General features: G+C 42.0%; 1 protein-coding gene across 4 annotated transcripts in view; it reads left to right on the top strand.

Annotated features, from left to right (window-relative positions):
- The window catches only part of LOC125456780 (chondroitin sulfate N-acetylgalactosaminyltransferase 1-like), a 263481-nt gene that overhangs the window by 53689 nt on the left and 182169 nt on the right, over window positions 1-27623 (top strand). The window contains exons 1-2 of one of the 4 annotated variants that reach the window (XM_059653586.1): window positions 4922-5920; window positions 10915-11067. The exons of 1 other annotated variant lie outside the window; for it this stretch is intronic. The gene's annotated coding sequence lies outside the window, so the exon portion shown is untranslated. Of the gene's footprint in view, window positions 1-4921; window positions 5921-10914; window positions 11068-27623 lie in introns of those variants that run through there. 2 more of the 4 variants (XM_059653623.1, XM_059653552.1) reach the window with 2 other exon arrangements.

Here is a 27623-nt window from a genome sequence, read left to right as displayed (position 1 = left end):
AGACCCTTTGGTCTAAATAGTCAATGCTGAACATAATCCCAAACTAAACTACTCCCACCTGCCTGCTCCTGCCCCATATCCCTCCAAACCTTTCCTATTCATGAATTTACCTAAATGTCTTTTAAACAGTTGGCTTACAGAGGCTCCCAATTCAGCAATATATAAACTTCAACATTTTCATCCTTATTTCCAAATCCCTAACTATGTAATTTCCTCTGACCCTACAACACGAGGTCCAAGTCTTGTCTCTTGCAAAATCTCATACTTATCAGTCCAACTGTGTTTTCAGTTATCTAGGCCTTAAGTTCTGAAATTCCATTCTCATTTCCTCTAGTTCTCTCTCTCTCCTTACGAAGCCATTTCCTAAAAATAATTTGTTTTATTTTCAGGCTTTCTGCACTATTTGCTACTTATATGATTTACTGTCAAACTTTATTTTTGATAACACTTGATGAAGCACTTCGAGATATTTTACTCTTAAAAGACACCATTTATTGTACTGATGTTAAAGTTCTGGTATGTCATTTTACAAGTCAGGAGAAATAGCCATTCCTGCTGTTGAATGAATTCTCACAAGAAGTTCACATAATTTGCTGGATAAATAAAATAATTTAGAGTACTTTAGAGTATTTAAGAGAAAATCCAGGAAAGCAATAACAACAATGTTCTTTGTAAAAATAAAATCCCATTCATTTATATAGGAAACATTGTCCACAAAATGGCATGACACTCTAATTACAGTCCTTCACATCTCTAATCCATCTCTATCCATCACAGATCGAAGATAGAACTTAATTAAACCCATTCAGCACCCTCATTTAAATTAAATTAGCTTACTGGCTGGAATGCTTAGTAATGGATCAGAATATTTTTAAACACAGTCATGTTTCCTGAGGTGTGATGGAGCATCACATTATTAACCATGACAGTGTTAAGGAGCAAAATTAGGACTAATCAGGACAATGAAGTGTAAATACTGATGGCAGTAGGTGCTCTTTTCTCTGACAGCTCCAAATCAGTCATTTGTATTGATCTGGCATTAGGATGTTGAGCACTGAGGGGAAACCTTGTGGAATTGGGAGGCTAGAAATAGTTTGAAATCGACTCCAAGCAGCACATCTGTGGGACTTTGCAGATAGGTCTGCAAACCTTCCCTGATTTTTCTCATGTTTCTGGAATTGAAGATTGAACCCTAGGATGCTAGGATTCATGGAAGAAAATCATTTGGATAATTGTATTTTTCAAAAATATTGCTATGTGTTAGCATTTACTTGGGAAAAAACATTGGAGATGGGAAAAGGACTGCCTGAATGAAGAATGAGAATCATCCTATATGTTGGCTTCTCAGTTGGCTGCATAAAAGAGCTTATGCTGAATGAATGGATGTATAGTTAGACTAATGATGGTGGTGGGGCATTGAGAGATAGAGGTCATGTGATTAAAATCTCCAGGAATACATCCAACTGGAGTTAGTATCCTTTAGACCCTCAGAATGCAACTCGTATACCTATCATGTAATTCCAGTTATTTGGTTGGTCTCCGGAACCAAGCTCATTTTTAATTTTTTGTCATTATCTCTCTGCATCATTTAATCCGATCATAGGTCATCCCTTTGCTTATTATTCAGCTGTTGACACTTTACTCACACTGTCTAGCACTTGTGATCACATGTACAGATTTATTATTTGACACTCCACTCACACCACTTGTATGATCTTTTGACCTCTGCTGATAAATTCTACATTTTGTGAGCTTCTCTCTCACTTCATCTGATGAAGGGGCTATGCTATGAAAGCTTGTGATTTCAAATAAACCTGCTGGACAATAGCCTGATGGCATGTGACTTTTGATGAACCTTGTTCATCCCAGTACAACACTGGCACCTCTGTGTCACAAATAGGAATGGTGAGCATTCATGTTGACTTTCCCATTTATCCCCCACAACATTGTTGCAGTGACATTTAAGATGGATGATTGGGAAGCATGTTGCTATTATTTTTAAACATTTTTCAAAATTTCTTTTGTAAAACACGATGTTCCTCCACTGCAAAGGAGAGAGTGGTCAGTTTATTCTCAGATGAGCCTTGTGGCCAACGCTTGGTTGCTTCCCCCAAAGGATGTGAACATATGCAGGGCAACGTTTGAAAAAACTTATAGAGTTCTCCCTGATGTGCTGATCAATTTTTAGTTGTGAGCCAACTTCATTAAAGCAAATTCTTTGGTCACATATCATTTGTTATGGGGCATTGTTGTGCTATCCTGTTTCCATACATCATAACAGTGAATACAATTCAAGAGTACTTCATTGGTGTTGTGAAAAGTGATGTAAAACGTTAGTTCTTTCAGCATATTGCAATTTGTTTTTGAATCATTCATCCTGGTTTGTAACTATATCACTGTTAATTCAATGTAACTTAAAATCCTAGAACTTTCCTGAACAGCTTTGCAGATATAGCTACACCCCAAGGTTTGCAGTATTTCAGGAAGGCAGCTTATTGAAGGGCAACCAGGGACAGGCAACAGAAACTGGTCCAGCCAATGACACAAATGAACTAATAAATGTTAAACAAAAGCCAACCATTCAAGACAGCCACTGTGACTATGCAATATGCAGCAGCTCTTTAATGAGAACATGAATTTTCAGAGTAGTAATCTCATTGAATATGTCTCAAAATTTTAAATTTAGCTTGACTTTGCACAATAGTCTGAATTGCGTCTTGTGTTGTGTATTTTCTGTGGTAAGATGCTTACTTGATGGAAGTCTAGAACTTATTGATGCATACCAAGGAAGCCCATCAGGCATGAGCAGATTGCCAAACCTAGTCAAGTGTATAGGCTCCTAGCTTAGACATCTTGGGTCAGATAGTATGCTGGTCTGCTACAAATGGATCCATTCTCTGGGCCGTTGATAATGGATAATCTGCTCCATGGTGAATTTGAGAATCAATGTTATATACCTGTGGGAAGGACCAACATCTGCTTTGGAAGGTTGGGAACATTCCAAACAACTACTTCAATGCATCAAGGTGAGGGGTGAATATAATGAATACTGGAAACATTTCTTACCATCTGTACTTTCCCCTTTGAACATTCCACCACTACTGCAGCTGATACAGATCAGGCAGATTCAGATAATTCAGTAGTAACAGTCAATTTGGAAACAGAAAATAAGCATCATTTTGGGCATCTATCGGAGAAAAAAAAGATATTAAGAAGTAGCGCATTAAATCTTGAAGGCATGCGCTCATATATCTCTGTCATCTGCAAAATTTTAGATGATGGATGAGTTTGCTGTGTCGATTGACTTCAGACAATGGTGTGTGCATTGATTCAGAACTCAAACATTTGCGTTCAGCCTGTAACACTGATTCTGGGTGCAAGCCATGAGATATCAGAGGCACAAAATTTAAATATTGTCCTGTGTGCTTCAGTTAAATGAAGTGGAAGAGGAAATATGTAAATCTATAGATCATTTAAATTTGTAGTAAAAAACTTAGGAGAGATGGGGTGTTAGCAAATGAGAATATACATACAAACGTATAGCAATAGCAATGTTTAGGGCAGCGTGGTGACTCAGACGTTAGCTTTGCTGCCTCACAGCGCCAGGGACCCAGGTTCGATTCTGGCCTTGGGTGGCTGTCTGTGTGGAGTTTTGCACATTCTCCTCATGTCTGCGTGGGTTTCCTCCCACAGGCGAAGGCTGTACAGGTTAGGTGAATTTGCCATACTAAATTGCCCATAGTGTCCAGGGATTTGTAGGTTCAATGAATTAGCCATGAGAAATACAGGGTTATAATAGGGGTGGGCCTGGGTGAGCTGGTTTTTGCGAGCCGTGGACCCGATGGGCTAAATGACCTGCTTCCACACCGTATGGATTCTATAATGTTTCAACTTAATAACTATAAGGAAAACAAAGACTTGGTGGGGGGGGGGGGTGGATTTTGTACAGTCTAAAAGAGTTAATACTTGGTTAAGTGCAGTAAGCATCACCTACTGTAATGATGTCAGCAGTACCTGGTCAACATAAAGAAAAAGCTTGTTGGAGATAGACCAAAGGCCAATGTGCTCCTGACAATTTCTGTAGTAATGTTGATCATGTTCGCGTAATATGTAAATAGCTGCAACTGTGCAACACACTTCAAATTGTTAACTCAACAAGACTTTTCCTGTTAAGCCAGAAAGGTGAATATCGTAATCCGCACAAGACCATTTTCAGCTTGAAGAATTTACACACAGCCAGCTAGTGCTTTACTGGCACTGATAAATACTTCAAAGGAGAAATTGTATTACTGAAGAACAATTGGTTGGCTACACTTTCCTTAGCTGTCCTTCGCTTTGAATGGGGAAAGCAAGGTTTCAGTCAGTGCACTGCTTTGGGACAGTCAAAAGACCATTAGATCTTCAGGTTCATAGGAGCAGAAGTTGGCCATTCCACCCATTAAGTCTGTTTCAGCATTCAATGAGGTAAGTCGCTGATGTGATGATCCTTAACTTCACTTTCATGCCTTTTCCCCATAACCCACAAAAATCTTGAATACACCGAATGACCCAGCCTCCATAACCCTTTGTGTTTAAAAAACAGATTCACCACTCTCAGAGATGAAATTCCTCCTCATCTCTGTCTACAACGTGCAACTCTAATTCTGGCATTATGTCCTCTGGTCCCAGACTGGCTAGCAAGGGGAAACAAGTTATCTGAGAAGCTTGTATATTTCAGTGAGGTCATCTCTCCTTCTTTGTTCCAAAAAATACAGGCCCGATCTACGTAATCAGTCGTTACCTTTTTGAACGCCCAGCTTCTTGCCAGAATGATTTTGAGTGCTTAATTTGCTTTTATTTTACAAACCCATGCACTAGGTAAAACGTGTCTGTGTGGGTAGCTTTTAAATTTGAAAGAAGAACAGATTGCTAACTACGATCTGAGATGCTCAACTCCTCCAAGCAGTCCTCTTGGCATTGGAAAACAAAAGTGGAGCTGTCTGATATAGCTTCCAGTCTGTGACAAAGATTACGGATTGACTTCTGGCGTTGCAAAGTGAGAGCTGGTCGTAAACTCCGTTGCAATCTACTGGAAGCTTTCTGTTTACAGGAGTGATCGGAGGCGAGGCGGCAAATAGTGCCAAACCCCATGGCACCGCGCTGTTTCTTTCTGAGGGCAGAGACGTTCAGGACGCCAGGAACATTAGACATGTTTGTGCGTTCCACGTGCAGACTCAATGGCAACAATATGCTGTAATCTTCCCATCAGTGAAACTGCACAGCTGGTCCCCGCAGACGCTCGGCTGTGCTCTGAAGCTGGCCTAAGTCAGGTCGAGAACTGTATTCACTGTTACCGCTGCACAGTGGAGCCTTTGACGCAACATTAAAAGGAAAGGAGGACTTGATCCCTGTTTCCATCGGTTGCCAGGTTGGCCCAAACTGAGATCTGTGGCGTTATTTTTCACGCTGTGTCCCACCCGGAAATTGGTGTGAGGATTTCTGCCGTGCAATGGGATTCCTATTGGATTGTTTGCTTTCAGAAGCTAGTTGAGCTGAAGGAGAAGCTTTCATTCTGTGTCCACTGACTGGAGCACTTACTTCGATGCTGCTACTTTAACAGGCAACCTCGGAGTTAAAATTAACACTTGAGAAACCGAGACAAGCTGTACCGCCGCTGGACTCTGAGAATCGCTTGATCTCTTTTGCCATTTTTTTTGAAAGAAGCAATTGGAAAATAGAACGTCAGAAGTTTTCCTGCCTGTATCCGGACATCTTCGAGAATACCAGCACAGACTTGTGCTTGTGTAAGCTACACACTTCACTGGTGTATTTGTATGTTAACGCTTCTCATGTTTTTTTAATCTTGCTAAGACCTATTCTTTGCGGTGAGAACATCTTAACAAAAAAGCGTGTGAATTCTGTCAAGTTTAGTGGAGAGAAGGTAAGTGATTCATGTGAACTTAACTGTCTTCTCACTAGATGTTTTGAAAAGCCCCTTGTAACTGGAGAGCCACGAGCTGTACCCGAACGTTACTTAACCCAACAGATGCCAGTATTCTTTGAGTCGGATAGACAGTGATATTTTCCTTGTATATTGCTCTGTGAAAGCGAATTTTACCCAGGCGCGCTCAGGCTGGACTTTTGAGGGGTTCGGAATAGAATTTATGCATACTGACGCAGATTGAGTTAAATCTATTTATTTTGAAATGTTGACGCCCCCCCCCCCCCCATTTAAACCAAATGACTTTCGCTCCCTCTTATTTTATTGCCACGTGCCACGATTGGATTCACATCTATCGGAGGGACTGTGTTTGTGAATTTCACTCCGTAGACCTACTGCATAGATTGGAATGATTGATCTGCAGATGGACCCCTGCCCCCACGGAGACCTCCCTGGTTGAGATTTCACAATGTGGTGAATTATAAGGATTCGCATCATTCCAGACCGTTGACGTGCAGCAAAGAGACCTCTCGTTGTATTATTTATTTGTGTCCCATTAATAACCTGTGGTCTGCTTTGAGTGCTGAGTCTGAGTCAAAATCACCGACAGCTCACTAGCAAAACGTGAGCAACATCCTGAAAAGAACTGACAAGCCGCTGTCAAATGTACAGCCTTAAATGGGAATCAAAGGCATTGCTGTACAAAACATCTTACTATCGCCAACAAATGTGACCGAGTTCATTGATAAACCCACTTGTCAGAGTTTCAATGGCTTTGGTAATCAGCTGACATTAAGAGACAACAAAAACAGAAGTTGCTGGAAATGCTCAGCAGGCCTGGTAGTATGTGTGAAGAAAAAAATCAGAGTTGACATTTTGGGTCCAGTGACCATTTCTCAGAACCCATTAGGAGAGCCCTGGCTAGGAAAGTCATTGTTGGACAGAATTTGTACGTGGTAGATTCAGCTTTGAGCAACAGATCAAAACTGTAATGGCCACAAAGAAATAGTTTACTTGCTGAAACCCAATCAGCCTAGTACCAAAGGCAGTTTTGTAGTTTTTACAAACTGTCAAATGTAGCGTGTAAAGTGTCTGCTTTGACCAAAGGGAACGTTTGTCAGGGGGCAAGTAATTTCTGGTGAATTTGAAATTTGGCTGATGTCACTAAACTTTTCAATGCTGTCCTAAATACAGTAAGCCAGCATAGTCTGAGGGGAGGTAATTTACCTTTATTACCTGTTTGGTGTCTTGGAGCTGATGAATGATTTTACTGTTGAGCAAAACATTGTCAAGCATCGCATTTGATGGTAACTGCTAAAGTGGTATCTGTAATATCCAGGAGAAACTGACAATGCTTGACAAAGTGAAGCTTCCAGCTCAAAGGGGACATAAGTTACAGTATTTGCCCTCAGTGTTTGGTTAAAGTATAACCAAGCCAGCAGAATGAACAAGACAGCACATTGCACCACGGCTCCAGTTAGATTTGTAACAGTTAATTTGAAACAAAATGTCCACCGTTTCTTTATGAATACCCATACAGTTCACCTTGGATCATGCTACTGAACACGTGCGGTCTTCTTAGCCCCAGAAATGTTACTGGTGGGATGCCAGAATGCCGACAGTCTATTGGGCTGACTATTTCATACTTGTGGACCAGCTGGCTGCTTATCTGAATACACTATTTCATTTCACGAGCTGATTTCCTGTGGGATTGAACTTGGATAAACAAGATCATGTAGACTTGAGGTGAAACAAGGACAAGCAGGTGAGGGACAATTGGATCAAGCCTGACAGATATAATTCATACTCCATTTTAGAGCCTCGCATGCTGTCTTTATTTTTATACATCCATTGTAAATTCCTAAGTCCACATTTATATTGTGACTAAGGGACAAATTGAATTTATACGGTTGGGCCATAGGTCAACCATGATCTAACTGAATGGATGAATAGGCCTGTGACAATAAATGGCCTACTTTAATACTGCAGACTGCCAATGTAAACTTTCATCCTGCAGTTACACCTACTTAACAGTGGAGGTGCTACAGCTCATAGTAGAAAGATGTCTCAGAAGGGTAGTAAGTTTTACAAAGAGCAGAGAATAGTTCAGCATAGGAACAGACCCTTCAGCTCATCGTGTCCATGCTGACTGAGCTTCCATTCTAAACTAACCCCATCTGCCTGCATGTGGTCTGTAATCCCTCTATTCCCTGCCAGTTCATGTGTCTGTCTAAATGCCTCTTAAAGATGCTTCTACTACCTCCACTGGCAGTATGTTCCAGGCACCCACTACTGTTTCAAAAAAAACTTGCCTTGTATATCTCCTTTAAACTTTAACCCTCTTGCTTTAAGCTTGTGCCCCCCTGGTATTTGATGTTTCCAGTCTTTCCAACCTCTCCTTATGCTAATGTGCTCCAATCCAGGGAACATCTTGGCAAACCAAGATAATAAAATGTGAGGCTGGATGAACACAGCAGGCCAAGCAGCATCTCAGGAGCACAAAAGCTGACGTTTCGGGCCTAGACCCTTCATCAGAGAGGGGGATGGGGGGAGGGAACTGGAATAAATAGGGAGAGAGGGGGAGGCGGACCGAAGATGGAGAGTAAAGAAGATAGGTGGAGAGGGTGTAGGTGGGGAGGTAGGGAGGGGATAGGTCAGTCCAGGGAAGACGGACAGGTCAAGGAGGTGGGATGAGGTTAGTAGGTGGCTTGGGGTGGGAGGAAGGGATGGGTGAGAGGAAGAACCGGTTAGGGAGGCAGAGACAGGTTGGACTGGTTTTGGGATGCAGTGGGTGGGGGGGAAGAGCTGGGCTGGTTGTGTGGTGCAGTGGGGGGAGGGGATGAACTGGGCTGGTTTAGGGATGCCTTGATGACATGTCCATCATGGGCCTCCTGCACTGCCACAATGATGCCACCCGAAGGTTGCAGGAACAGCAACTCATATTCCGCCTGGGAACCCTGCAGCCATATGGTATCAATGTGGACTTCACCAGTTTCAAAATCTCCCCTTCCCCCACTGCATCCCTAAACCAGCCCAGTTCATCCCCTCCCCCCACTGCACCACACAACCAGCCCAGCTCTTCCCCCCCACCCACTGCATCCCAAAACCAGTCCAACCTGTCTCTGCCTCCCTAACCGGTTCTTCCTCTCACCCATCCCTTCCTCCCACCCCAAGCCGCACCCCCAGCTACCTACTAACCTCATCCCACCTCCTTGACCTGTCCGTCTTCCCTGGACTGACCTATCCCCTCCCTACCTCCCCACCTACACCCTCTCCACCTATCTTCTTTACTCTCCATCTTCGGTCCGCCTCCCCCTCTCTCCCTATTTATTCCAGTTCCCTCCCCCCATCCCCCTCTCTGATGAAGGGTCTAGGCCCGAAACGTCAGCTTTTGTGCTCCTGAGATGCTGCTTGGCCTGCTGTGTTCATCCAGCCTCACATTTTATTATCTTGGAATCTCCAGCATCTGCAGTTCCCATTATCTCTGATACTATCTTGGCAAACCATTTTTGTTTCCTGTCTAAAGCCTCCACATCCTCCTTTACAGTGTGGAGACCAGAACTGCATACAATACTCCAAATGTGGCTTCACTGAAGTCTTATACACTGCAACATGACTGTCCAACTCTTATACTCCATGCACTCTGAACACTGAAAGCAAGCATGCCATGTGCCTTCTTTACCATCTTACCCTCTCGTGTTGCCACTTTCATGGAGCTATGGACTTGCACCCCAAGATCCCTCTGATATCAATGCACTGTTGGTCCTGCTCTTTATGTATATTTTCCTCTTGCATTTGTCCTTTACATAAGTACAATCTGATTCTAAATGCTGGCAATACCTTAAAAAAAAGGTGACAGGAGGTGTTTTACGTATCATACATTTCCAAAATTATTATTTCTTTGCACTGGCATCTTTAGCATAAAAATGTAATATTCTGGCAAATTACAGATCCAAATTAGTCCTCCAGATCCGCTGCTCTTTAGCCTCACAACCAAATCTGTTTTACCTTAGGATGCCTTGGCTCAGTGGTAACATTCTCAGCCAAGCTTTGGTTTGAGCTCTAGACTGAAAGTCTGGTGCAACACTGTGGTGCCATTTCTAATTTGAAATGTTATATTGAGGCCAGGTCAGTCGTCATATGGACGCGTAAGATCCTCTAGCACTATTTCAAAGAAGGGCAGGGGGAGTTATTAGGTATTTACATCAATATTTGATCTTCAATCAACAGTGCTAAAACAGATAATCTGGTCTTTTCTTTAGTTTGCAATCATACTTCTCTTACTTCTAGACTTGACCATTCTCACTTTCTCTGTTGATAGTGACCTCCAGTACCACACCCTCGAAGATAAGCTCTTATTTGATTCTGGCCTCTTGAGCGTCCTCAATTTTAATTGCTCCACTGTTAATGACTGTATCATCAATTGCATAAATCCTAAACTCTGGAATTCCTTGTCTAGGCTTCTCTGCTTCTTTTCTATCTTTGAGATTTTAAGACGTCCATAAAAATCTACCAGTTAGCCAAGTTTTCAGTCATCTGTCCTCCTTTAAAGGATTCTCTAGAGACAAAGGGAGGGGTGAGGCCATAGAGGGATTTGAAAACAAGGTAGAAAACTTTAAAACTGGAAGCACCTTAGCATGGTGATTGGTGAACAGGATTTGGTATAATTTGGAATGTGGGTAGCAGAATTATGGATAACCTCAAGTTTAGACTGAGTAGAATGTTGGAATTCTGTCATTATATGTTAGAATATTCAAACTTTATAAGTAGCAAAGGTCTGCATGAAAAATAAGAATGGAACAGATTATCTGTTTTAGCGCAGTTGTTTGATGTATAATGTTAGGTAGGTATAACAAAGGGAAGAAAACACTAGTGAGAATGATTTACATGATCCCTAACTGTAGCTATGTTATAGGACAGAATATAAATCAAGACATAATGAGGGCATGTAAAAGACAGGACATTAATCATGGGTGATTTTAATCTTTTTGTAGATTGGGAAAATCCAATTGGCAGATCTAGCCATGAAGAAGAATTCAGAGTGTATTTGTGGCTGTTTCCTAGAATAATCCAACCTGGGATGAAGCTGTTTCAGACCTGGTAATGAATAATGAGGATGTAGTGTGTAAGAGCTGCTGGAAACCAAGGTAATATGGAATAAACACATCTATATTAAGTGATTGCAGCTTGAGGAGCTTTGGATCTGAGCTGAAGAGCAGGAATCTGAGTGATGATGTTACAACACATCAGGAAAAGGGAAAGCTACCTGGGTATTTTGCCCATAGGTAGTCTCACCCTTCAGGCTGTGGAATTCAAGTTTGGTCTCTGATCAGGAAAGTCTGACTGCCAGTGAGGCAGCTATGGGAACCCAGCAGTAGTATACAAGGAACCTTGGCCCCTTCAATAAAGCAGTAGTTATGAGGTTCTCACAAGCTGTGTAGACAAGAGTGTGGACTGCTGGGAAGATGAGCATACTGACCACAGCATCATGCTACAGGGACTGTTCAAGTGAGGGAAGGAAATAGGAATATTTTCATTGCAGGGGACCGTATAATTAGTGAGATACTTTTCTCTGCAGCTGTGAGCATGAGCCTCTAAGGCAGTGTTTGACATGATACTGCACTTCAAAGTACTTCATTGGTTGTAAGGCACTCCAGGGCATTTTTTCCCTTGTCTTGTCCATTAAGGTTGCAGCAGTTGTAACAGAGATCAGTCTCTGTGTTTTGCATTAATCCTATTGACCAGGCACTGGTCTTTTCTGTGATAATGATATCCCACAAATCCCATTGAATCAAAGAAAACAAACAGCAACTATGAGTTAACCATGGATGTTGATACATGTCTCTGTCTGCACCCTATGTTTAAGGTATTCATATGTAGATTTTCTTTCAAATTATTTTGTTACACATGGTTACAGTTTACTTTATAAAACACTTGATTTTTTTAGAACTGATATTCATAGAATCATAGAATCCCTACAGTGTGAAAACAGGCTATTTGGCCCAACAAGTCCACACTGCTCCTCCGAAGACCATCCCACGCAGACACATTCGCCCAATTTCCCGCGTTGAACCCACCTAACCTAAATATCCCTGGGCACTATGGGAAAGTGACCATGGCCAATCCACCTACCTGCACATCTGTGGATTGTGGGAGGAAACTGGAGTACCCACACAGACACAGGGAGAATGTGCAAACTCCACACACAGTTGCCCTCGGGTGGAATTGAACCCAGGCCCCTGGCACTGTGAGGCAGCAGTGCTAACCACGGAACTGCCTCTCTATTGTTAGAGAGCTAGTTCTTTTACCTTCCTGCAGCTGGGTTGGTGGTGTCATGTCGCAAGAGGAGCTGAGGAGCATAGGTCAAATCTTTGTGCTAAGGCTATACAAGGAATTAGTTCCATGGACCACACCTGGAATAGTGAGCAGTTTTGGTCCCTTAATCTAAGGATTGACATACTGGCGACAGTCCAGAGAAGGTTCAGTCGGCTGATTCTGGCTATGAAGGGAACTTCTGATGAGAAGTTGAGTAGGTTGGGCTTGTACTCATTGGAGCTTAGAACAACAAGAGGGGACCTGAATTTTTTTAATCAGTAAGGGAATTGGGGCAAAGGCAGGAAAGGAAAGGTGCGAATGATCAGATTGGCGATGATTTCATTGAATGGCGGAGCAGACTTGCCGAGCTGAATGGCCTCCTTCTTTCTGCTCCCACATCTTATGGTCTTAGGATGCTGTCTTGGTTGGAAGGAGCAGAAGTGACAATGACTCAGTGATAACCCGATCGCCTTTTGAATGCATGCAGATTCTGATGGAGGAGCTTAGCGAGTTAAGGGGGTCCTGCACTGATGGCAGTCCTGACAGGAGGATTAAAAAGTGTTGTATTAGGACAGTCTTTTGAGGAAGGAGGAAACATGAGGGAGTGGACAACCTGCTAACTGTACTGTATTCCTAAATGGCAGTCAAGGTGAGTTGGCTGAAGGATTAAGGTTGTACTTGGTTAGTAATTAATTTAAAAACATTGAAATAAACTGTAAATTTTTATTTGATGCATTAGAGGAAGATTTATTCCGTTCTCAGCAAAGTAAAACTATTTAACGTTTCTGATTTGCTAAAGCTCCCACTCTAATCTCCATCTCTTTCTGCTAGTACAGCCAAAGTATTAATTATTCTGATGCCAGAAGTGTCATGTTAAAGAATAAATTCCTTTTAAATCCAAAAAGTAGGTGTGTAGGATTAATGTTTTGTTTCCACTTCATCTTCAGCAATGCTGTGTCACACTTATAGATGGTTAGTAGCAAATTAAAAGGCATTATGTTTCAGCTCATGTCTCTCACAAGACTCAGCAACTGCCTCATAATTGATCTTTAGATAGCTTATTATGTTTTATAACCTGTTTAATCTACACCACACTGAGTGTTACAATTGAAAACAATTAAAATACTCACCAATGTAATTGTTCAATAATTTCTTAAGGCTGGAATTGTGGAGCTGTGGAATCTATTCTGAGTGCAAAATACAAGTTGATAGAACTGCAGGTGAACTCATGGTCCAGAGGTTCACGGGGGTCCTTTTTACTAGATGGTGGGATGAAGATCATTTCTCACATCCTAAGTAACGTAACACGTTGTTAGGTCGGTGATTAGGGTTAATTGATGAATTAATTGACTGGATCTATATAAAGGGGAAAATATGGAAAGCTCTGTAAGACAGAGCTAATAAACTTCATCCAGTCGCGAACCATTTTAACTGCGCCCCCCCCTCCCATTCCTTAGACCACATGTCCATCCTGGGCCTCCTGCAGTGCCACAATGATGCCACCAGAAGGTTGCAGGAACAGCAACTCATATTCCACTTCGGAACCCTGCAGCCCAATGGTATCAATGTGGTCTCCACAAGCTTCAAAATCTCCCCTCCCCCTACTGCATCCCAAAACCAGCCCAGCTCATCCCCGCCTCCCTAACCTGTTCGTCCTCTCACCCATCCCCTCCTCCCACCTCAAGCCGCACCTCCATTTCCTACCTACTAACCTCATCCCACCTCCTTGACCTGTCCGTCCTTCCCGGACTGACCTACCACCCCCCCCCCCCCCCATTCTGTCCTCTCTACCTGTCTTCTCCTCTATTCACCCTCAGTCCGCCTCCCCCCTCTCCCTATTTATTCCAGAACCCTCTCCCCATCCCCCTCTCTGATGAAGGGTCTAGGCCCGAAACGTCAGCTTTTGTGCTCCTGAGATGCTGCTTGACCCTCTGTGTTCATCCAGCTTCACAGCTTGTTATCTTTGATTCTCCAGCATCTGTAGTTCCTGTTATTTCAGAGAAAAGTGTATTGGTTTCTGTCTCTCTAACTGGCTGAGATCCAAATTGACATCATTTGCCTGTTTGTACGCCTGGGTTGGAATGACTTAAAAATAATGCAGATCTTCAAGCAACAAACCTAATGCTGTCATTGACAATCAAATATATTTGCGAAGTGCAAGGGTTGGCAGACTGTAGCACTGGAGTCACACGCAGTTAATTAAGAATTCGTGTGAATGACTCTCCAAAGAAATCCACAACAGAAAACACATCAAAAAGAAATTATTATTTAAATCAACTATTTTTGACATTAATCTTCCTATTTAAGCAAATACAAATGTGCTAATCTCCCATTTTTTCCTTGTATTATTACTGACTTTTGAGCAACAGCTATGGAGCATTTTAGCAGATTGTGTTCTTGACTAAGTTTAAAAACAGGCTATTATCTTGCTGACCCCTAGCCTAATAAAATCTTTTTTTTTTCAAGATTTTGACTTCCAAGTGTGTCTGTGAGCATCTACTGGTGTTACTCCCACATCCAGATAATCTGGTGCTTGCTGTCTGCACTTAATCCTGAATATTGTCCTTTTGGCTGAGGTCCCGGGTAGATCACTGCAGTCATAATGTCGTACTACCACAGCATTTCTTCAGGGGTAGAGAATGGGTGACTTGTTCAAATGAGAGACTTTAAGAGGGATAAGATAAGGGACAGCTGGTGAATGAACTGTGCTTTGAATTTTGCATTGGATTACAAAATGTATGGAACCTTTCAGTTGTTCCTCACTTTGTGCATGCAAATTACTCAACAGGCAGGACAACGTGGGTCTGTAACTGGAAATGTACTCCAAAAATCAGAAGAATCCCTTGGAACTATGAGCACTGAGCCTTAGTTTTGATCTGTTTTCAGTCCACAGTGAGGATCTTTTTTAAACTTCTAGTAGCTGAGAGAAAATGCCAAGGCTTGCAGTGAGACAAGACACCAGCAGTGAGATGACTGGCTCCTTTAGTGCGTAATAGGATTTTAAAGTGGCTGTGGAGAATATATCTGAAAAATAAAATAAATGGCAGCTTTAGGATATTCTGAAGCACTGTAAAAGATTCCACTCCGGAGTAATGTCTGATTTAAATGTACAAGCATTATAGTTTTGTATCAATCCTAATGTAACAAGACACTGAGAAAATGACAGGCTATTTTTCAAGGTGCTAGGAAATGTTCTCAGAGAGTGCTCTTTGATATCAATTTCCTTAATACACATAATCAATCACTGTCATTTAAAATAATACAATAATCGGATTCAACAACGACATATGGCAGCTATATAAAGAGTCTGGCTTGAGAAAATCTTTACACATATTGTTACAAAAATCACAGGCAGGATAGCCCTGAATTTAGAACCTAGACCAACAGTTTTGTGTTTTTTGAACGTGCGTTTCATTTCTAATAATAAGCACTGATTCTGACTTGTTTGCTTATGTGCATTTTCTTACAGAATCATAGAATAGCTATAACAGAAGAGGAGGCCATTCATCATGCTTGTGCTGATTCTGGAATGGCAATTCAGCTTATCAGACACCACATACACGTGCACCCCTCCCCACCCGCACAGGCACGCACCCCCAACATGCACTACTCACCCTCACACGTGCATGCGCACAGACTCTGAGTAGTCCATGTATTAATAGTTGGAATTGGAAAATTATCTCACTTTGGATTTTGAAACCCGAGTGGACCATTCAGCCTTTCAAACCCACATTGTTACTCATTTGTGCCTTAACTCCACTTACCCAGTTACGTAACCTGTCATACCTGGCCTATTAAAACACCGGTCTTGAAATTTTGGATTGACCTAGACTCAGCAGCTTTTAGGAATTAGTTTGACTTCTAGATTTCCACTGACATTTGTGTGGACAAGTCTTTCATGAAATCGTTCCTAAACAAGCTGGTTGTAACTTACAATATTACGCCTAAATATAAATTTTTGTCATTCACCACCCCCAGCAACCCACCACCCCCCCACCACCACCGTCACCGTCACCAAATCCCCAACCAGGTATGCAGGTAGCATTGCTGGAGATGGACAGTAATGTGAGGGTTCTAATTATGGGAGTTGGAATGTGTTTCACATCATATATTAATTTTTTGTTCTCTCTGAATTGTTATAAATGTAAGCTGTGAACAAGGCACAGGGATGAGGAGGAGTTAGAATTGTTTAGCAAATTCTTAATGATCATAATTGAGTGATACCCGCAGCATTTCTTAAATATCCGTTTTCACTTATGATATCAAAAACTTATTATTTCAATTAATTTCTTTAAATACCTATGAGGTGTGAAAAGTTACTGTTTTACCAGTCAGAAACCAGACACCCACACAAATGCAAACAATCAAACTGCTTACATTTACAAAATGTCACAACCATGAAGTAGCAAACAGCATAAAAGCAACAACACTGCTCTTTATTTAAGGTGCAAAGTGGAGGACTTGTGGCACATTAGGTAATGTCCCTGCCTCAGGGACAGAAAATTTAGATTCAAATCTCGCTCCAGGACTTGATGGCCAAGGAAGATGCGTTTGTAATGCAGCCAAACTTGTTCAATATCAATCTGTAAATGTTTCCAATAGCAAATGCCAAAAGCCAGGAGAGCTTCCTGGTTAGCAATGGGAACAAGGTTGGAAGCTTGACTGTTACTATCTGCCAACAATGTAGAAATGTGTGTTGCCACAGCAACTTGAACTTCCTGTGTGAACTGTAGCACACACTCTTCATTGACATTTTCCTTTCTTTCACAGGTCCATGCATTTGGCTAGAAACGACACTATTGCAAGCACAAAATCCACAATATTTGGTGCTGGTGAATCGTCTAATTTGCCTATAAAATGAATGATTAAAATGGAAATCCCTACAGTGAGCATTTGCTACTCAGATATGTATTTCCCCTCCCTCCTCCATTAATTTGTGGGATTGGGATTCTGGAACTTCTGACTCCTTTTGGTAAATTCTGCATTTGTAACTGCAGAGATACATCATGCTAAACGTTTTCACTTTGCTTCTGTGGGGCTTCAGTAGTTGAGACCGTGAAGGTGGTATCTGAAGAAGGGTCTAGGCCTGAAACGTTAGCCTTCCTGCTCCTCTGCTGCTTGGCCTGCAGTGTTCATCCAGCTCTGCACTGTTATCACAGTGAAGTTGGAGTTTGGTTGCATGCTTACGTCATGACAATAGTGACTGAACTTCAGAAGTACTTAGTTGACTTTATGCATTTTTAGATATTCTGAGATTGTGAAAGGTGGTATATAAGTGTATTTCTTGATTTTCTTTGCTTTCAGAGAATTGTCATACTAGGCAATGAACAATCAGTTTTCTAACTTAACAAAGTGTGGGTCTGGATGAATACAGCAGGCCAAGCAGCATCTCAGGAGCACAAAAGCTGACGTTTCGGGCCTAGACCCTTCATCAGAGAGGCCCAAAACGTCAGCTTTTGTACAGCTGAGATGCTGCTTGGCCTGCTGTGTTCATCCAGCCCCACACTTTGTTATCTTGGATTCTACAGCATCTGCAGTTCCCATCATCACTGATTCAGTTTTCTAACTGAAGTGTCTGCAGTCATAGTCATACAGCACAGAACTTATCCACACTGACCAAATTTCCCAAACTAAATTCGTCCCACTTGCTTGTGTTTGGCCCATATCCCTCTTAAACCTTAACTATTCATGTATCTATCCAAACGTCTTTTAAATTTTATGACTGTACGTGCATCAAACATGTCCTCTGGCAGATCATTCCACATATGAACCACCTTCTGTGTGGGGAAAAAGTTGTCCCTCAAGTCCCTTTTTAAGTCTTTCTCCTTTTGCCTTAAAAATAGCCTGCCTTGTTTCGAAATCACCCACCCTGGGGAAAGGACTTTTGCTATTCACCTTATCTATGCCCCTCATGATTTTATAAACCTCTATAAGGTCACCCCTCAGCCTCCAAAGAGATCTTATCATCATGCCTCCCCAGTGCTGACCCTGGGAACTCAACCATTCAATTAGCAACCCCAATCTGATCAGAAATATAGATAAAGATTGTGTATACAGATTAATTAGAACTATTTACTTATATGATAGATAAATGTTAACCCAAAATGGATGGGCAACTGACTATTCCTACCTGTAACTCCTGTGTATTTCCATTGTCAACCTTTAGCTTAAAGGCAAAAAAAATCATTGAACCTTACACTTAGCATTGGGAATGAGCATGAGCAGAAGGGCAAGTATATAAATTTTAAACCTAATTTCATTTTATTGACATTTTGTAGCTCATTTGACTCTAGCTGTGCTGTCAAACCTACTCCCTGCAACATTGTTGTAAAATGTAGAGTACCTTTATGGGGTTTGATTTTAGTGATGAAGCCAGGACATTGTGTTTTAAGGAACAAAGTAGATACAGCTCTTGTGGTGAAAAGGATCAACATCAATTGGAGGAGGGCGTGATTAGGGTATTGCGCTCGATGATCAGCCATCATCACAATGAATGGCCTCGTTCTGCTGCTACCTTCTATGTTAGGTTATGCGTGGTGTATGTGTGTGTGTGTCCCTGTATATTTTGGCATTTATTACCCATTGTCGTGGCATATATTGTCCTTGATCCACTGTAATCCTTGTGGTAGTGGTACTCCTGCAATGTTATTAGCTGGGATAGTGACCCAGCGAGGATCGTGAAAAGGTCTGAATTGCGCATTGGAGTTCAAGTTGATGACATTTCCATAATGTTGCTTCTACTCCTACTTTGTTGATAGAGCTCTCAGCATCTCTCTTGCTGTTATCAAAGTAACTTGGTGAATAACTGTAACAAATCCAGTAGATGTGCCATAGAGAACTGCATCAATTCTCACCTGAGACTTAAGGTTTAATTGGGTTTTGATTCTAACTTTGACATCAGGAAATGAGCATTGATAAAGGCTGGGTGTACAGTTATTATGAAAATGGAAAAGAATCTGGAGTGAGCTAGGGCAGTAGTTCTTACACATTTTTCTTTGAAGGACCTCTTTACAAATGAATTAGGAATCCCTGACATTCCATCTAAGTGATAACAATGTATAACATAGAAGACTTGCATGTAGGTAATGTTTTGATAACGCTTTTAAGAAAAATCTGATTAGTTACAGATATCAACGTAGCAGGTTTTCGTGCTAAACAATACAATCAGTCTCTCCTTACAGACTCCTCTTCAGGATGAAATTGCAAGCTGCACTTTACTCTCTCCTCCTTGTCCTATGTTTCAAATGTTTTTGAGGGCACTCAGCAAGTCACTTGGGAATGCCAGAGGTTTAGCAGATCTGTTTGAGAACCACTATTTTAAGGAACTAATTAGATAGAGGAGGAGAACAAGAATACATTGATTTTAACAGCATAATTGCAGGAATGTAAATCTACCACTTTGTTAATGATGTATGTCCCGGCCAGCTTTAAGGAATGGGTTCAGTGTGAGCAGCTGCCACACTTGGTTCTAACCGGAGATTAAAGGTCACTGTTGAACATGAAGTAAGAAGCGACTCTCTGGTTAATTTCACAACAACGGTATCTGACCACCGGAGGAAATTGTTTCATCAATTCATTTCTGAACTGTTGAAGTTAACTGAAGCAATGGTTTATTCATCTTTCCTGATAGAAACAAGGTTGAGCAATTAGGAGATAATAACTTGCATTTATATCGCCAGCTTCAAGCATGTAAAGTGCTCCCAAAGCACTTCACAGCCAGCGAAGTACTTAGTGTGCTATCATGGTTTAAGACAGAGAAAGACGGTTGGTGATTTAAGCATAGCTAGATCTCAAAGCAATGAAGAGATTAAAACCAAATTAGACGTTGGTTAACTTGCACTTCTTTGAATAGTACCATTTGATCCTCATATCTATCTGAAAGAATAGGCAAGACTTTAGTTCAAAGCAACACCTTCACCAAAGTGCAGAACACCCTCAGTACCACATTAGGTGAAACAAAAATGCTTTTGAGACCCACATTGAAGGAGTGAGCTGCTTCACCATAACACATAGGAGCATAAACTAGGCCATTTGGCCCATCAGGTCTGCACTGCCATTCAATCATGGCTGATAAGTTTCTCGAGATAACAAAGTGTGGAGCTGGATGAACACAGCAGGCCAAGCAGCATCTCAGGAGCACAAAAGCTGACGTTTCGGGTCTAGACCCTTGAAGGGTCTCGGCCCGAAATGTCAGCTTTTGTGCTCCAGAGATGCTGCTTGGCCTACTGTGTTCATCCAGCTCCACACTTTGTTATCTTGGATTCTCCAGCATCTGCACTTCCCATTATCACTGATAAGTTTCTCAACTTCATTCTCCCATCTTCTCATAACCTTTGATCCCCTTAATAATCAAGAACCTATTTATCTCTGTCTTAAATATACTCAGTTACCTGGCCTCCAAAGCCTTCTGTGGCAATGAATTCCAATGATTCACAACTCTCTGGCTGAAAAAGTTTCTCCTCATCTCTGTTCTGAGGGGTCTTCTCTAAGACAGTGGCCTTGGGTCCTATTCTCTTCTGCTACTGGAAACATCTTCATAGACCCAGAGGCCTCAAACATTCCTCATATGTTAAGCCTTTCATTCTGGGATTATTCTCATGAGCCGCATCTGGACCAGCTCCAGTGCCAGTACATCCTTCCTGAAATATGGGGCTCAAATTCTCTCAATATTCTAAATGTGGTCTGACTAGAGCCTTGTAAAGCCTCAGAAGTACATCGCTGCTTTTATATTCTAGGCCTCCCAAAATAAATGCTAACATTATATTTTCATTCATATCTACTGACTCAACCTACAATTTAACATTCAGAAAATCCTGCACTAGGACTCCCAAGTCCCATTGCATTTCATATTTCTGATTTTTGTCTCCATTTAGAAGATAGTGAATGCCTCTATTCCTACTACCAAAGTGCATGACCATGCATTTCCCACATTGTATTCCATCTGCCACTTCTTTACCTACTCTTCTAACCTGTCTAAATCCTTCTGCAGCCTCCCCATCCCCTCAATGCTACCTGTCCCTGTGCCTTTCTTTGTATAATCTGCAACTTGGCCAAAATGTCCTCTGTTTCTTCATCTAGATCATTAATGTATAAAGTGAAAAGTTGTGGTCCCAACAGTGACCATTGCAGATCACCACTTGTCATCGGCTGCCATCCTGAGAAGGACCCTTTTATCCCCACTCGCTCCTTTCTACCAGACAGCCAATCTTCTATCCGTGCTAATACCTTGCCTCTGACACCATGGACCCTTATATTGCTCAGCGGCCTCCTTGTGGTATCTTGTCTATTTGGAGCTCCAGAGGTCTTTGACAATGTCCATTGGATGTCCTTGTCTAACTTACTCATTATCTCCTCAGAATCCTAACAGATTTGTCATGCATGACCTCCCCTTGATGAAATCTTGCTGACTTTACCCTGTTTTACCATGGACTTCAAGTATTCAGAAATCTCACTCTTCACAATGGACTCAAATCTTACTAACATTACTTTTGCGATTTTTTTTTTTTTTTTTTCCCAGTCCTCTGGGACCCTCCCTGACTCCCAGTGATTCCTGAAAGAACACCACTAATGCCTCCATTATCTCTTCAGCTATCTCCTTCAGTTCTCTAGGGTGTAGCCCATCTGGTCTGGGTGATTTATCTACCTTCAGACCTTTCAGCTTTTCTAGCACCTTCCTCTTGGTGATGGTCACCATACTCACCATACCTACCACTTCCACCTGTTCTGTTTCCAGGGAGACAGTGGCATTGTGACCAGACTAGTAACCAGAGAGCCAGACTAATGTTCAGGGGATGTGAATTCAAAGCACTTTGTGGCAACTGATGGAATTTAAATTCCAGTTCGTGTCAACAATGGTGACCATGAAAGTATTGGCATTTATTGGGGGGGGAGAAAAAGCATCTGGTTTATTCATGCCCTTCAGGGAGGGAAATTCACCTTCCTCATCTGCTGTAGTCCAGATGTGCCTCCAGACCCACAGCAATGTGGTTGATTCTGAAGTTCCCACTGAAAGATCTAGCAAGCCATCTGTTGTACCAAAACACTGCAGAAAAGTTGAACTAGCATGCCAAGGAGGAGATTCATCATCACCATCTCTCAAGGGCAAGAAGGGATGGGTAATAAATGCTGGCCATGCCAGCAAGCCTACATCCCATGAAAGATACATAATCAGCATTGTAACTGCCCACAAGCCAGGATCCAGGCCCAACCCTGAAGCTACAGACTAATACTGTTGCTGGAAATGGTGCCAAAACTTGTGAATGCCATAGTGAATTGAAACTGTTTTAACATTTCAATTACTGTCTAGTCAACAAGTCGCTTCGGGGCATCATTTATGATGCATTCAATCTCATGAACCCAAAATAGAATAGTTGCCTGAATTAATGATGCTTCAGCATCAAACCAAATCAACTCTTTGATGTATCTGATGTTACTTTCAATCAATTGATTTGTCATCATTCATATTTATTTATAACACAGTTTTACATTGGTTGCAGGATTTTAAAAAAAAACTGCATTTTTGGGGGTGAATCTGCTATATGTAGAAACTATAGATGTTTATGGAATTTTTCCTGGGCGTCATAGACTGTTAATTCATTTTCCCTGGTCTAGCATTCCAGGATCCATGGGAAAGTTTGACTGTTGTGGCACAGCTAGATAGTTTAATTTTATCAGAGTCCACATACATCAGACAACCTTTTCAAAATGTCCATGTTGTTGTCACCTTGAAGCATGCCAACATTTTAAGGGACTATTGATACGCAAACTGAAAATACTGAGAACATTCATCAGGTTAAGAGTGCAGGAAGAAAAAAGAAACTAATGTTGCTCGTTGATGACCTTTCATCCTGCTCTTAATGACCATTACAGTATGTTTGCATCCACAGTAATTATGTTTGAATGATCACTAACTTGTATTTGACTGTTTGCTGGAAACTCTGACCTGCTTGTTTGAATGCGAAATTGTACTGGTTCTAGTAAGAAAACCCAGGTGTTTGCCCATTCATTCAGGGCTTATTTTGAACAACAAAAGCTGAGGTTTGGAAGAAGCTAGCCAAAGGGATGATACATCTTGATGTCTTCACTGAGAAGTAATTTGCTGAAGATGAACTAGATGCTCATGTCCATTTTTAGTCATTGGCAGGTTTGACAGGAGTGAAGCAGTCTAGCTCCTTGGTTATCTTGATCCAATATCTGTCAATGCAAGTAAGTGATTGACATTGCTATTAAGAAATTATTGGAGGTGAGAATCTTGACCCTTGATTGAAGCTGTTGGCAAGCTGACTAAGTTGACTTCTTGGTTCAGTGCAATAGGAGACCTTGCAAAGCAGTGACTAAACAAGGCTGTTCTGCACTAGAGAGCAGAAAGATTTGTGGCGCAATGCCTTCTGCAGGAAATTATTGCTGGGTCCTTCCAGTAGAATTAATGGTCTTTAATCCAACCATCAATATTTGCCAACGACAATCCGTCTCTGTAGATGTTAGAACATAGAACATAGAACATAGAACAGTACAGCACAGAACAGGCCCTTCAGCCCACAATGTTGTGCTGACCATTGATCCTCATGTATGCACCCTCAAATTTCTGTGACCATATACATGTCCAGCAGTCTCTTAAATGACCCCAATGACCTTGCTTCCACAACTGCTGCTGGCAACGCATTCCATGCTCTCACAACTCTCTGCGTAAAGAACCTGCCTCTGACATCCCCTCGATACTTTCCACCAACCAGCTTAAAACTATGACCCCTCGTGCTAGCCATTTCTGCCCTGGGAAATAGTCTCTGGCTATCAACTTTATCTATGCCTCTCATTATCTTGTATGCCTCAATAAGGTCCCCTCTCCTCCTCCTTTTCTCCAATGAAGAGAGACCGAGCTCAGTCAACCTCGCTTCATAAGATAAGCCCTCCAGTCCAGGCAGCATCCTGGTAAACCTCCTCTGAACCCTCTCCAAAGCATCCACATCTTTCCTATAATAGGGCGCCCAGAACTGGACGCAGTATTCCAAGTGCGGTCTAACCAAAGTTTTATAGAGCTGCAACAAGATCTCACGACTCTTAAACTCAATCCCCCTGTTAATGAAAGCCAAAACACCATATGCTTTCTTAACAACCCTGTCCACTTGGGTGGCCATTTTAAGGGATCTATGTATCTGCACACCAAGATCCCTCTGTTCCTCCACGCTGCCAAGAATCCTATCCTTAATCCTGTACTCAGCTTTCAAATTCGACCTTCCAAAATGCATCACCTCGCATTTATCCAGGTTGAACTCCATCTGCCACCTCTCAGCCCATCTCTGCATCCTGTCAATGTCCCGCTGCAGCCTACAACAGCCCTCTACACTTCTTCAATATTCTGCACAAGTTCAGAAACTCTCCTGGACACTTACAAGCCTCTGAACTAGTATGATGCTCCCCTCTCTGCTTCCACCTGGTATTCATAGAGCACTTTTCAGGCTAGGACCAAAAATACCGAAAAAAAAAAAAAAGAGAATTTCAGATCATCCAGTTCAATGTGCTACCCATTGACTGACTTCTCAATGTGCGCTAACATGCTTTTGGAACTTCCAGACAATTCTTATTCCTGCCTATGTCTCCCTCATGGCAAGTGTTAACTGTTATAGTCATTCATGGAGAGGCCCTGGGCATAGAGAAAGTTGTGAAGACACTATTAAAATATCACTAGTGTTTGGGTACTAACGGTGCACAGTTTAAGTAATGCTTAGGGTAATGCCACGCCAGCCACTATGGAGCAGTGATACAGAGGTTCAACCCTGGAGTCTGTCACGCCATTGTGTAGCTGATCTCCATTGTAACAAACTAAAGTGGCATTGAATAGAGGCTCTGTGTTTCTTAATGATTAAGATGAAAAGTTGAACTGTTGCTGGCATGGCTCTCCAGCACATCCTGCCGCTCAAGGGCATTATTGGCTTGGAGCTTGGAGTGGGTCACCTGCCAACATTCCCTCGGCCGCAATTAATCAATTCTCCTCATTCTGTGTAAATGGAATTAATAAAAAGGCAATAAAATGTGAGGCTGGATGAACACAGCAGGCCAAGCAGCATCTCAGGAGCACAAAAGCTGACGTTTCGGGCCTAGAAGGGTCTAGGCCTGAAACGTCAGCTTTTGTGCTCCTGAGATGCTGCTTGGCCTGCTGTGTTCAGCCAGCCTCACATTTTATTATCTTGGAATTCTCCAGCATCTGCAGTTCCCATTATCTTTAATAAAAAGGCATATCTCTAGCAACAGCAAATAAACAGTGACCAGATGGAATGGGGAATAAAAGAAAATTTAAGCAGAATATCTTGCGGTATACGTGAGACATGAACTATTCTAAGGTAATTTTCTTTCGCTTTAAATTAAGATTTGGTTTATGTTCAGCTTTTTAAGAATGAATTTTCTCCTTTTATATTACATCTAAAGGAAATGTGGTTGCCTTTAACAACAGAAGTTGAGCAATCTCCAGTTGTCTATCTCTATCTCAGGTGATATGGACAATTGGACCATCAGCTTTGAGCATTTATTGTGAGTGAGGCCAATATCCAACCCTGTGACAGCAGTACTAAGGTAAGTAAGTGCATGCTTCCGTGCAGTTGTGACTGTAAGAAAGAAAAATATTGCATTTGTATAGTGCCTTTGGCGCTCTAGAGATCCTTCCGGGAACTAGATTTCAGCGGTTCATTATTTTTGAGTTGTTGCCACTATTGTTAAATGGGGAAATGCAGCAACCAGTACAGACCCAGGGCGACAGTGGTGGTTCCTGCTGGAAAGTTTAATAATTATCATTGCACACAGCACATGACTTACTCTTGAACGTGATCCTGTCTTCAAGGCCTTAGGAATCAGGGCCCTCTCTTTGTGAGTGAATCTATCCTGAAATAGTTTTACTTCCAATATAATCTGGGTGAGCTGCCCAGCAGTGTAGGTTTATTCTGCTCGAACTTTGTCTCTGTGGCCTCCTTCTGGCTTGAACTATTAATGCCAGAATAAATATTTTCTGCTTCAAGAAAGGAAGAGAAGTGCACAGATATAACTGTTTTATTTACATGGGTGAGTCAGGAGTAGCTCTTATTTTGAATCTCAGAGCAACATATACCATATATGTCAAACTGTTTGAAATTATCTATCTTGCTTATTCATTCACTCCGCCTCAAACACAGGATATGAATGCTTATGGGTGTGCCAGGTTCTAGCCCATATAATGTTCCCTGTCAACAAGGTCCATTTACATAATAGCATCGATGGTCCTGTCACAGACAATGCATCCTCCTTGGCAACAATGTGCGTTTATGTAGCGCCAATAAAACACCCCCAGTTGATTCTTCAAAGAGCTCCCAGCCTTTGATAGGCATCCTGTGCTTTCCCTTCAGGGTGAGTACGTAATAACAGCCAGGAAGAACATCTCGGAAGAAGGGTCTCTGGACCTGAAATGCTAACTCTGCTTTCCCTCCCCAGATGCTGCCAGACCTGCTGAGTTTCTCCTGCTACTGCATCCTCACCTATTTCCCAGCCCAGTCATTGCTGAGCATTAATTGTCTTTATCCCTGATTTCCACATCACAACAGTGAACACGCTTCAAAAGTACTTCATTGGCTGTGAAGCAATTTGAAATTGGTGGTTGAGAAAAGTGCTGTAAAAATGCAACTATTTCTTTTAAGAGCAAGGTGTCTAAATCTTGTCCACACCTCTTTGCTCACTGCATCCTGCTCGAAATCACTTTGCTCCAGAATTTGCACCTTATGGTCCACAGTAACTCTGCTTTGATTGCCCTTTCATGGGAAAACCTGTCACCACTGATTGCATTTCCCATCCCACCCTGAGCTGCATTTTGGAATGTTCCATGCCTCACTTCCGTTACTTAGGTTAATATTGCCTCCCTCACTTTATACTATTCCATTCCTTTCCAATTCCTATCTGATGTTTTCTTTCTTTGCCTCCCCCTTGCCCACTTCTCTCCTCCCCTCTCCCATTCTAGAGTCATTCAGTATAGATGAGAGAACAAGGTGTGGAGCTGGATGAACACAGCAGGCCAGGCAGCATCAGAGGAGCAGGAAAGCTGACGTTTTGGGTCTGGGCCCTTCTGAGAAGTAGAAGAGGCCATTTGGTCCATCAGCGCTTCCCCCATGCCTGAAAAACCTGATGCTTTTTTCCCTGAAAATGATTTGGCAAATTCTGAAACGTTGCACAGGCCAAGACCAGGAATCAGAGATAATGGGAACTGCAGATGCTGGAGAATCCAAGATAATAAAATGTGAGGCTGGATGAACACAGCAGGCCCAGCAGCATCTCAGGAGCACAAAAGCTGACGTTTCGGGCCTAGACCCTTCATCAGAGAGGGGGATGGGGTGAGGGTTCTGGAATAAATAGGGAGAGAGGGGGAGGCGGACCG

Source organism: Stegostoma tigrinum, chromosome 1 (assembly GCF_030684315.1).
Source record: "Stegostoma tigrinum isolate sSteTig4 chromosome 1, sSteTig4.hap1, whole genome shotgun sequence".
Classification (NCBI taxonomy): Eukaryota; Metazoa; Chordata; class Chondrichthyes; order Orectolobiformes; family Stegostomatidae; genus Stegostoma; species Stegostoma tigrinum.
This window is presented reverse-complemented; position numbering and strand designations above follow the sequence as displayed.